Source organism: Bufo bufo, chromosome 5, assembly GCF_905171765.1.
Source record: "Bufo bufo chromosome 5, aBufBuf1.1, whole genome shotgun sequence".
Lineage (NCBI taxonomy): Eukaryota > Metazoa > Chordata > Amphibia > Anura > Bufonidae > Bufo > Bufo bufo.
The window spans coordinates 122,992,834-123,003,947 of record NC_053393.1 but is presented as its reverse complement, the minus strand read 5'-3'; positions in this window follow the sequence as shown (position 1 = coordinate 123,003,947).

The window sequence follows — 11,114 nt, the reverse complement described above, 5'->3', positions numbered from 1 at the left end:
CCAAGGCCTGATTGGATCGTTCTGCGGCCCCATTGGACTGAGGGTGGTAGGCCGAGGAGAAGGAGAGATGAATCCCCAACTGGGAGCAAAAGGCGCGCCAGAACCTGGACACAAACTGACTCCCCCGATCCGACACAATCTCCTTGGGCAAACCGTGCAACCGGAAGACCTCCCTGGCAAAAATCGTGGCCAACTCTTGTGCAGAGGGTAACTTCTTGAGAGGAACACAGTGGCACATTTTGGAAAACCGATCCACAATCATGAGAATGACCGTATGGCCTCGGGATGCAGGGAGGTCCACAATGAAATCCATCCCCAGGTGTGACCATGGGCGCTCCCCGTGGCTATGGGTTGCAGAAGGCCCAACGGAAGGTGCCGAGGGGACTTACTCTGGGCACAAACGGAGCATGCCGCTACATATGCGGCGATGTCGGAACGTAGGGAAGGCCACCAGAACAGACGTGAAACAGCCCAGGACAGCTGATTCTTTCCAGGATGCCCCGCGGTCTTGGAGTTATGGTAGGTTCGCAACAACCGAGTGCGCAACTGCTCAGGCACAAAACATCTGCCGTTGGGTCTCCCAGAGGGAGCACCAGATTGAGCCGCCAAAATCTGCTCACCCAGGGGAGAGGTCAGGCTGGTGCGAATGGCGGCCAAGATCTGATTCGGAGGTATGACCGAAGTCGGAATCGACTCCTCCCTGGACAGCTCGGAGTACTGCCGTGATAAGGCATCCGCCCTGATGTTCTTGGAACCGGGTAGGTAGGAGACCACGTAATTAAAACGTGACAAGAACGTGGTGTCAATCTCTTGGCCTCAGAAAGGTAGGTCAGATTCTTGTGGTCCGTCAGGATGAGGACCGGAACCACCGAACCCTCGAGCAAGTGCCTCCATTCTTTAAGGGCCTGCACGATGGCCAATAACTCCCTGTCACCAATCTGATAGTTGCACTCCGCGGAAGACAGTTTCCGGGAGTAAAGCCCACAAGGAAGCAGAGGACCCTCTGGTGTTCTACGCTGAGACAGAAGGGCGCCTACTCCCGTCTCAGACGCGTCCACCTCGAGGACAAAGGGCAACCCAGGGTTGGGATGCGACAGAATCGGAGCCGACACAAAGGCGGACTTTAGAGCCTCAAAAGCTCAGATGGCCTCGAGCGGCCAGACCTGGGAATTACTGCCCTTCCTGGTCAGATCCGTGAGAGGCTTGGCTAGCATGGAAAAGTCCCTGATGAACTTCCGATAATAATTGGCGAAGCCCAAAAAGCGCTGCAGGGAACGAAGACCACTGGGCTGGGGCCACTGTAAGACAGCCGAAACCTTCTCAGGATCCATGGAGAACCCCTCAGCGGAAATGATGTAACCTAAGAAGGTTACCTGGGATCGGTGAAATTCGCATTTCTCAAGCTTACCGAACAGCTTGTTCTCTCGTAACCGTTGCAACACTCGTCTGACATCCAGAATGTGGGCCTCCATGGATTCAGAATATACCAAGATGTCGTCCAAATAGACCACCACACACTGCTGCAACAGGTCACGGAAAACATCGTTGATGAATTCCTGAAAGACTGCGGGCGCATTGCACAACCCAAAGGGCATAACCAAGGATTCATAATGACCGGTCCTGGTGTTAAACGCGGTCTTCCACTCATCGCCCGCCTTGATCCTTACCAGGTTATATGCCGCCCTCAGGTCGAGTTTGGTAAAGACCGTGGCCCCTTTAAGGCGATCGAACAGCTCGGAAATCAAGGGTCTCGGGTAAGCGTTCTTGATCGTGATGCGATTGAGACCCCTGTAATCGATGCAAGGCCTCAACTCACCGCCCTTCTTTTTCACAAAGAAAAATCCAGCCCCTGCCGGGGACGAGGATTTGCGAATGTGTCCGCGTGAAAGCGCCTCCCTCACGTACTCCTCCATGGCCTCATTCTCCGCTACCGACAGTAGATAGACTTTGCCACGAGGAGGAACGGCACCAGATTGTAACTCTATGGCACAATCGTATGGGCGGTGCGGAGGTAGGGCAACCGCGCGCACCTTATCGAATACATCCCGGTACTCCTCGTATTCAGGAGGCAACAGAGAGTCCGAGGAAGTACACAGCAACTTGACAGACCCATGGATGCAACTAGCCCCACACTGCGGTGACCACGAGAGGATCTCGGCCGATCTCCAATCGAAAGTCGGATTATGCTTCCGGAGCCAGGGGTACCCCAAGACCACCGAGTAGTGTGGAGACGAAATAACCTGGAGGCAGACCGACTCTCTGTGAACGGCACCAATGGCTATCCCCACTGGAAGGGTCTCATGAGTCACGTGTGGCGGCAGAAGGGGTCTGCCGTCTATCGCCTCAAGAGCCAGTGGGGAACCTCGAGCCTGCAGAGGAATGGAATTGGCGGCAGCGAACACATTATCAATGAACAAACCACCGGCACCAGAGTCCACCAACGCCTGGGTCGTCACCGAGCCCCCGACCCAGGAGAGGACAACAGTGATCAGTGGTTTGTCAACACGGGAAACCGGGGACGAGGAGACTCCACCCAAGATCTGCCCCCGACAGGATCTCAGGTGCGAGCGTTTCCCGGACGGTTCGGACATGCCAACCGAAAATGCCCACCGAGACCACAGTACATGCATCGGCCCTCGCGTCTCCGGAGTACCCTCTCCCCCTCGGACAGGCGAGCAAACCCCAGCTGCATGGGTTCACCCCCCAGACAAGTCATCCCCAGGAGGCGAGGGGGAGAGGGAGGCACGGGTGGGACAACAAACGTAGGCGCCAATCTGTTAGAAAACCTCCGCAGGCTCTCCTTAAAGGAAGGTCTCTCCCTGAGTCTGGTGTCAATCAAAATCAGGAAAGAAATAAGAGACTCGAGCTCCACTGGTAGGTCCTTAGCTGCAACCTCATCCTTCAAGGCATCCGAGAGACCATGAGAGAAAGCAGCGACCAGAGCCTCATTATTCCAGCCCACCTCTGCTGCCAGGGTACGAAACTCAATGGCGTATTCAGCTACGGATCGTGAACCCTGTCTGATGGACATAAGGAGCTTCGCAGCAGAGGCAGCACGAGCCGGCACATCGAATACCTTCCGAAGAGAAGCAACAAAACCGGAAAACTCGGCAACCACCGGATTGTTGTTCTCCCATAAAGGGCTGGCCCAGGCCAAGGCCTTGTCCGAGAGCAGCGAGATCAAGAAGCCCACCTTTGATCTCTCAGTGGGAAAGGCATGTGGCAGCAACTCGAAATAAATGCCCACCTGGTTAAGGAAACCTCGGCACTGAGTTGGCTCTCCCCCAAAGCGCTGTGGAAGAGGGGCAGAACCGGTCATACCCCGAAACGCCGCAGGTGCAACAACAGGTGTCGGGGTAGACTCTGGCGCAACAACCGGAGCGGCAGTAGGAGCGGGCCCAGGAGCGACAACCGACCCATCGGCAACGGGAGCGAAATGAGCCGTGCGTTCAAGCAGGGTTTGCAACGCCACAGCGAACCGACCCAACAGGTGATCCTGCTGATCAAGTCTGGCAACCAGCGTGGGTAGCGAGGATGGCCCTGTACCGTCAGAATTCATGGCTTGGTCCTAATGTCACGGAACCATGAACCAGACGTACAACAAGGGATAAGTGAAAATAAGAAGGCTTTATTGAAAATAAAGCTGTAAAGCAAAAGTCCAAACGGATGGCGAAACCGAAGCAGAGTCTTTGCGAAGCCAGAGGTCAGGAACCAGAAGGGTAGTCAGACGAAGCCAGGATCAGGAACCAGCAGGGTAGTCAGACGAAGCCAGGATCAGGAACCAGCAGGGTAGTCGGACGAAACCAGGATCAGGAACCAGCAGGGTAGTCGGACGAAACCAGGATCAGGAACCAGAAGCAGCAGCAGTCTAGAAGCATGTGAACACAGGAGGACCAAGCAAGGAACTGAAGCCACAGACCTCCTATATATATGAGCTAGGCATCCAGCTCCTCCCAGTGGGAAGGAGGAGCCGCAGGGTGGGAGGCTACAAGAAACCCAGAAACCAAGATGGCCGCCAGCACATGTCAAACGAAGGAGAACAGCAAGAAGGTAAGACCATGACAGATACAGAATTATATTGCTGTGTTTACATATTTACCCTCCTGGCGGGGGCTGGTGACATTTTCCTCCTCCTCTTTTTCCTCATCTGGTGCTAGGGGGGTAAACCAGCTGCTGGGAGGGTCCAGCCTCCTCCACCTCCACTTCTTTGCCCACATCAAGCGCGGGTGGTGCATCCTGCTGCGGCTGGGAGCGTCTGGCCTACTCTCCCTTCTCCTTCTCATCGGCGGACAACACCAACACCTCCATCTCTTCGGTCGATGACCTGCGGCAGACCGAGGGAAGGGGAACACCTATAATCACACAATGTTGAGAATTTTGACTCATAACTCCTAAAAATACGAAATTAAGTGTGGGATGTAATGATGGACGGGGCCTTTTACTGGAATACAGAATGATGATTACAGTTTATGTATATCTATATATATACACACACACACACACACGTATATATATTTATGTGTGTGTGAAACGTACAAAATCAGCCAGTTACATCATATATTTGTACCTCGCCGTGTGTATAAATATATATATGCACTCACAGCAAGGTAGAGAATATATGATGTAACCGGCTGATTTGCTACATGTCACGCCAGGTACTAAGTAATCATTTGTAAAGGGATGAAATACTTATTTTCATAACTGTATATATACATTACAGAGTGTTGGTGAGAGATACAAAAGTAATGTAAGCATTTTACCTGGGCATATTCTGTCATGGATCTCTCTGATCCACTTAGAGTTCCTCCTCTTCAAATTTGACCACTGCTTTACTATGGCCATCTTCGTGAGAGTGCCATTACACTTCCGCCATAGTTCAAAATGGATCTGCCTCACGATCCGCTGCTTCTCTGCCCGGACCCTGGTACGATCATTAGTGATGAGTGGCAGGAGTCATATTCAAATTCGCGATATTTCGCGAATATTTTATAGAATATTCGCAAATTCGAATATTCGTTATATTCAATCATTTTTTTAACTCGAAAAATCGGCAAGGTAATGATTGTGTAAAATGCGAATTTTTATTGCGAATTTTTCAACTTACATTAGACAAAAATGATTATAGTACTATATTAGCTAAATTGCTCTATATTAGTTTTATTTTTTTCTTCGAATATTCGCTATATTGCTATAACTTCGTTTTTTCGAATATTCGTAATATTCTAAAACAAGAATATATAGCAATATAGTGAATATTCGAAAAAAAACGAATATAGAGCAATTTAGCTAATATAGTGCTATAATCTTCTTTGTCTAATAGTTGTAATTTTTTTCTCATCTGAAGTTCAGATTGTAGTACTATAGTACTATAGTAGCTAAATTGCTCTATATTCGTTTTTTTTTTCGAATATTCGCTATATTGCTATATATTCTTGTTTTAGAATATTACGAATATTCAAAAAAACAAAGTTATAGCAATATAGCGAATATAAAAAAAACAAAAAACGAATATAGAGCAATTTAGCTAATATAGTGCTATAATCTTCTTTGTCTTATAGTTGTAAGTTGAAAAATTCGCAATAAAAATTAGCATTACGAAAATTTGCAAACAACACTACTCCTAAAGTCAAATATACTGCAACCTTCTCATTGGCCCACAAGCTAGAAGCAGGGAAGGATCATGTGTACTGATAAAAAAAAAATCGAATATTCGAAATTACGAATATATATCACTATATTCGAAATATTCGCGAATTTTCGAAGTACCTATATTCGCGATAAAAATTTGAAATTTGAATATTCGTGATCAACACTAACGATCATATCTCCGCTCCAACATGCACTGCAGGATAAAGACGCAAGCATATAATCCCAATTTTTTTTAATACAAGTATTGAAAAAATGTCCTCAACAAAACATCAAAAAGAATTTAAGTCTCTGAAGGGAAAATATTAGATTTAATTTTACCATTATAAGATCGGATTGTATTGCGATTGTATGTATGTGGGGTCTGAGCAATCGGATATTGGCCAGCTAAGCAGAGATGTACCTGTCTAGTGAAGTGACGGTACGGTATGGGGTGTAAAACTGTTTGGCGGTAAGATAAAAAAAAGTTTCTCCAGAGTCCTGACCATTAGGACACAAACTCTAATCTATAGACTGTGTGTGTGTGTGTGTGTGTGTGTGTGTGTGTGGGGGGGGGGGGGGGTATATAGTGTGCAGCAGGAAAATGGATGTGCAATGTGCATGTGAGATATATTTATATGCTGTCCACACATACAGTGAGGAACAGAAGTACATATCGGATTCCAAAAAAGTTGGGACACTATACAAATCGTGAATAAAAACTGAATGCAATGATGTGGAGGTGCCAACTTCTAATATTTTATTCAGAATAGAACATAAATCACGGAACAAAAGTTTAAACTGAGAAAATGTACCATTTTAAGGGAAAAATATGTTGAATCAGAATTTCATGGTGTCAACAAAAACCCAAAAAGTTGGGACAAGGCCATTTTAACCACTGTGTGGCATCTCCACTTCTTCTTACAACACTCAACAGACGTCTGGGGACCGAGGAGACCAGTTTCTCAAGTTTAGAAATAGGAATGCTCTCCCATTCTTGTCTAATACAGGCCTCTAACTGTTCAATCATCTTGGGCCTTCTTTGTTGCACCTTCCTCTTTATGATGCGCCAAATGTTCTCTATAGGTGAAAGATCTGGACTGCAGACTGGCCATTTCAGTACCCGGATCCTTCTCCTACGCAGCCATGATGTTGTGATTGATGCAGAATGTGGTCTGGCATTATCTTGTTGAAAAATGCAGGGTCTTCCCTGAAAGAGATGACGTCTGGATGGGAGCATATGTTGTTCTAGAACCTGAATATATTTTTCTGCATTGATGGTGCCTTTCCAGACATGCAAGCTGCCCTTGCCACACGCACTCATGCAACCCCATACCATCAGAGATGCAGGCTTCTGAACTGAGCGTTGATAACAACTTGGGTTGTCCTTGTCCTCTTTGGTCCGGATGACATGGCGTCCCAGATTTCCAAAAAGAACTTCGAATCGTGACTCTTCTGACCACAGAACAGTCTTCCATTTTGCCACACTCCATTTTAAATGATCCCTGGCCCAGTGAAAACGCCTGAGCTTGTGGATCTTGCTTAGAAATGGCTTCTTCTTTGCACTGTAGAGTTTCAGCTGGCAACGGTGGATGGCACAGTGGATTGTGTTCACTGACAATGGTTTCTGGAAGTATTCCTGAGCCCATTCTGTGATTTCCTTTACAGTAGCATTCCTGTTTGTGGTGCAGTGTCGTTTAAGGGCCCGGAGATCACGGGCATCCAGTGTGGTTTTACGGCCTTGACCCTTACGCACAGAGATTGTTCCAGATTCTTTGAATCTTCGGATGATGTTATGCACAGTTGATGATGATAGATGCAAAGTCTTTACAATTTTTCGCTGGGTAACACCTTTCTGATATTGCTCCACTATCTTTCTGCGCAACATTGTGGGAATTGCTGATCCTCTACCCATCTTGGCTTCTGAGAGACACTGCCACTCTGAGAAGCTCTTTTTATACCCAATCATGTTGCCAATTGACCTAATTAGTGTTAATTGGTCTTCCAGCTCTTCGTTATGCTCAAATTTACTTTTTCCAGCCTCTTATTGTTACTTGTCCCAACTTTTTTGGGATTTGTTGACACCGTGAAAATTGGAATCAACGTATTTTTCCTTTAAAATGATACATTTACTCGGATTAAACGTTTGATCTGTCATCTACGTTCTATTACAAATAAAATATTGACATTTGCCATCTCCACATCATTGCATTCAGTTTTTATTCACAATTTGTTTAGTGTCCCAACTTTTTTGGAATCCGGTTTGTATTTGAACACCCTGCGATTTTGCAAGTTCTCACACTTAGAAATCATGGAGGGGTCTGAAATTCACATTGTAGGTGCATTCCCACTCTGAGAGACAGAATAAAATAAAAAATCAGGAAATCACATTGTATGATTTTTAAATAATTTATTTGTCTTGCACTGCTTAACATAAGTATTTAAACACCCTTGAAAATCTGTGTTAACATTTGGTACAGAAGCCTTTGTTTGCAATTACAGAGGTCAAACGTTTCCTGTAGTTCTTGACCAGGTTTGCACACACTGGAACAGGGATTTTGGCCTGCTCCTCCACACAGATCTCCTCTAGATCTGTCAGGTTTTGGGGTTGTCGCTGAGCAACATGGAGTTTCAGCTCCCTCCAAAGATGTTCTATTGGATTTAGGTCTGGAGACTGGCTAGGCCACTCCAAAACCTTGATATGCTTCTTACGGAGCCACTCCTTGGTTATCCTGGCTGTGTGCTTCGGGTCGTTGTCATGTTGGAAGACCCAGCCATGACCTATCTTCAATGCTCTGACTGAGGGAAGGAGGTTGTTGCTCAAAATCTCACAATAAATGGCCCCATTCATCCTCTCCTTAATACAGTGCAGTCGTCCTGTCCTCTTCGCAGAAAAGCACCCCCAAAGCATGATGTTACCACCCCCATGATTCACAGTAGGGATGGTGTTCTTGGGATGCAACTCATCCTTCTTTTTCCTCCAAACACGACGAGTGAAGTTTAGACCAAAAAGTTCTACTTTGGTCTCATCTGACCACATGACTTTCTCCCATGCCTCCCCTGGATCATCCAGATGGTCATTGGCAAACTTCAGACAGGCCTGGACATGTGATGACTTGAGCAGGGGAACCTTCCGTGCAATGCATGATTTGAAACCATGACGGTGTAGTGTTCTACCGACAGTGACCTTTGAAACTGTGGTCCCAGCTCTCTTCATGTCATTGATCATCTCCTGCTACTCCCTTGTAGTTCTGGGCTGATTCCTCACCTTTCTTATAATCAGTGATACCCCACGAGGTGAGATCTTGCATGGAGCCCCAGTCAGACGGAGACTGACAGTCATCTTTAGTAGAGATGGCCTTGCGGTTCGCCCGGCGGTCGTTTCGCGGAGAACTTTGCAAACATATGGAGAAATTCTGCCCGCCATATTCTTTTACATTATGAAGAACTTTGACCCATGACACATCCATCAGGTGGTAAAGGACAGCCAATTGAGACATTTCAGCACATGGACATACCCCCTACCTTATAAATAAACCTGATCTGGCCGCCATTTTACATTCAGTGTTTTGCCAGTGTCGGGAGAGGTTGCTGTGTGGAGCAGGGACAGGCTGTTAGGGACACCAAACGCTAGCTAATAGGGCCGCAAAAGTCATTTTAAGGACTAGTATAGGTGTGCTATCGATAGGTGTGATACACAGAGGGGTGAGATATACTTATACTTTTATAATGAGTCAAAAACACATAGATCTATATAGTGATCACCTGGAAGTCAGGGGCCTAAGGCTTAGGGACTTACTAGGGCCATTTTTTTATAGGGTAAGGTTCCGGACGGGGTCGCTCTTAACAGGGCGGGTGGTCTGTGGATAGGCTATCAGGGCCAGAATAGCACCCCCCTGTAGGGCAATATCAGGGACAGTTCTTTGCCCACCCTGTCCTTCAATATCACATCATCATCTAGCCCAGGGATAGTGCACTGAAACCCTCCGGATTGTGGTAGGACATATGGTTTATGATTTGGTGCCGCCGAGCACCTGATTTAGTGCCGCCGAGCACTTGTTATTGCCTACCACATCTATTCTTTTTGCTTAAAAGGGTTCTGCACTTTGTTTTAACTGATGATCTATCCTCTGGATAGATCATCAGCATCTGATCGGCGGGGGTCCAACACCCGAGACCCCCGCTGATCAGCTGTTTGAGAAGGCAGCGGCGCTTCAGCAGCGCCGCGGCCTTCTCGCTGTTTACCGCTGGTCCAGTGACGTCACGACTAGTATCAACTAGCGTGGGCGGGGCTAAGCTCTGTTCACTTTAATGGAGCTTAGCCCCGCCCACGCTTGTTGATACTAGTCGTTATGTCACTGGGCCAGCGGTAAACAGTGAGAGGTCCGCGCCGCTGCTGGAGCGCCGCTGCCTTCTCAAACAGCTGATTGGCGGGGGTCCTGGGTGTCGGACCCCCGCCGATCAGATGCTGATGATCTATCCAGAGGATAGATCATCAGTTAAAACAAAGTGCAGAACCCCTTTAACTTTCATAATTTAATTTATTTTGATTTTGAGGGATATCTTTTCCATTCACACGTCTGCAAAATGGGTCCGCATCCGTTCTGCAATTTTGCGGAACGGGTGCAGACCCATTCATGTTCAATGGGGCCGGAATGTGCTGTCCGCATCCGCATTTGCGGATCCGCATCCGCATTTGCGGATCCGCACTTCCGCATCTGTGCTTCCGTTTCCGCAAAAAAATAGAACATGTCCTATTCTTGTCCGCAATTGCAGACAAGATTACGCATTTTCTATTATAGTGCCGGCGATGTGCGGTCCACAAATTGCAGAATGCACATTGCCTGTGTCCGTGTTTTGCAGATCCACAAAACACTTACGGACGTGTGAATGGACCCTCATAGTAAAATTATTAAAGGTTACGTTTTATCTTTATGTATATTCTAATGGATTGCCTTTGTACAATGTTATAATATATTTTCTATGTTAGAAAGTACAGTCGTGGCCAAAAGTTTTGAGAATGACACAAATATTAGTTTTCACAAAGTTTGCTGCTAAACTGCTTTTAGATCTTTGTTTCAGTTGTTTCTGTGATGTAGTAAAATATAATTATACGCACTTCATACGTTTCAAAGGCTTTTATCGACAATTACATGATATTTATGCAAAGAGTCAGTATTTGCAGTGTTGGCCCTTCTTTTTCAGGACCTCTGCAATTCGACTGGGCATGCTCTCAATCAACTTCTGGGCCAATTCCTGACTGATAGCAACCCATTCTTTCATAATCACTTCTTGGAGTTTGTCAGAATTAGTGGGTTTTTGTTTGTCCACCCGCCTCTTGAGGATTGACCACGTTCTCAATGGGATTAAGATCTGGGGAGTTTCCAGGCCATGGACCCAAAATGTCAACGTTTTGGTCCCCGAGCCACTTAGTTATCACTTTTGCCTTATGGCACGGTGCTCCATCGTGCTGGAAAATGCATTGTTCT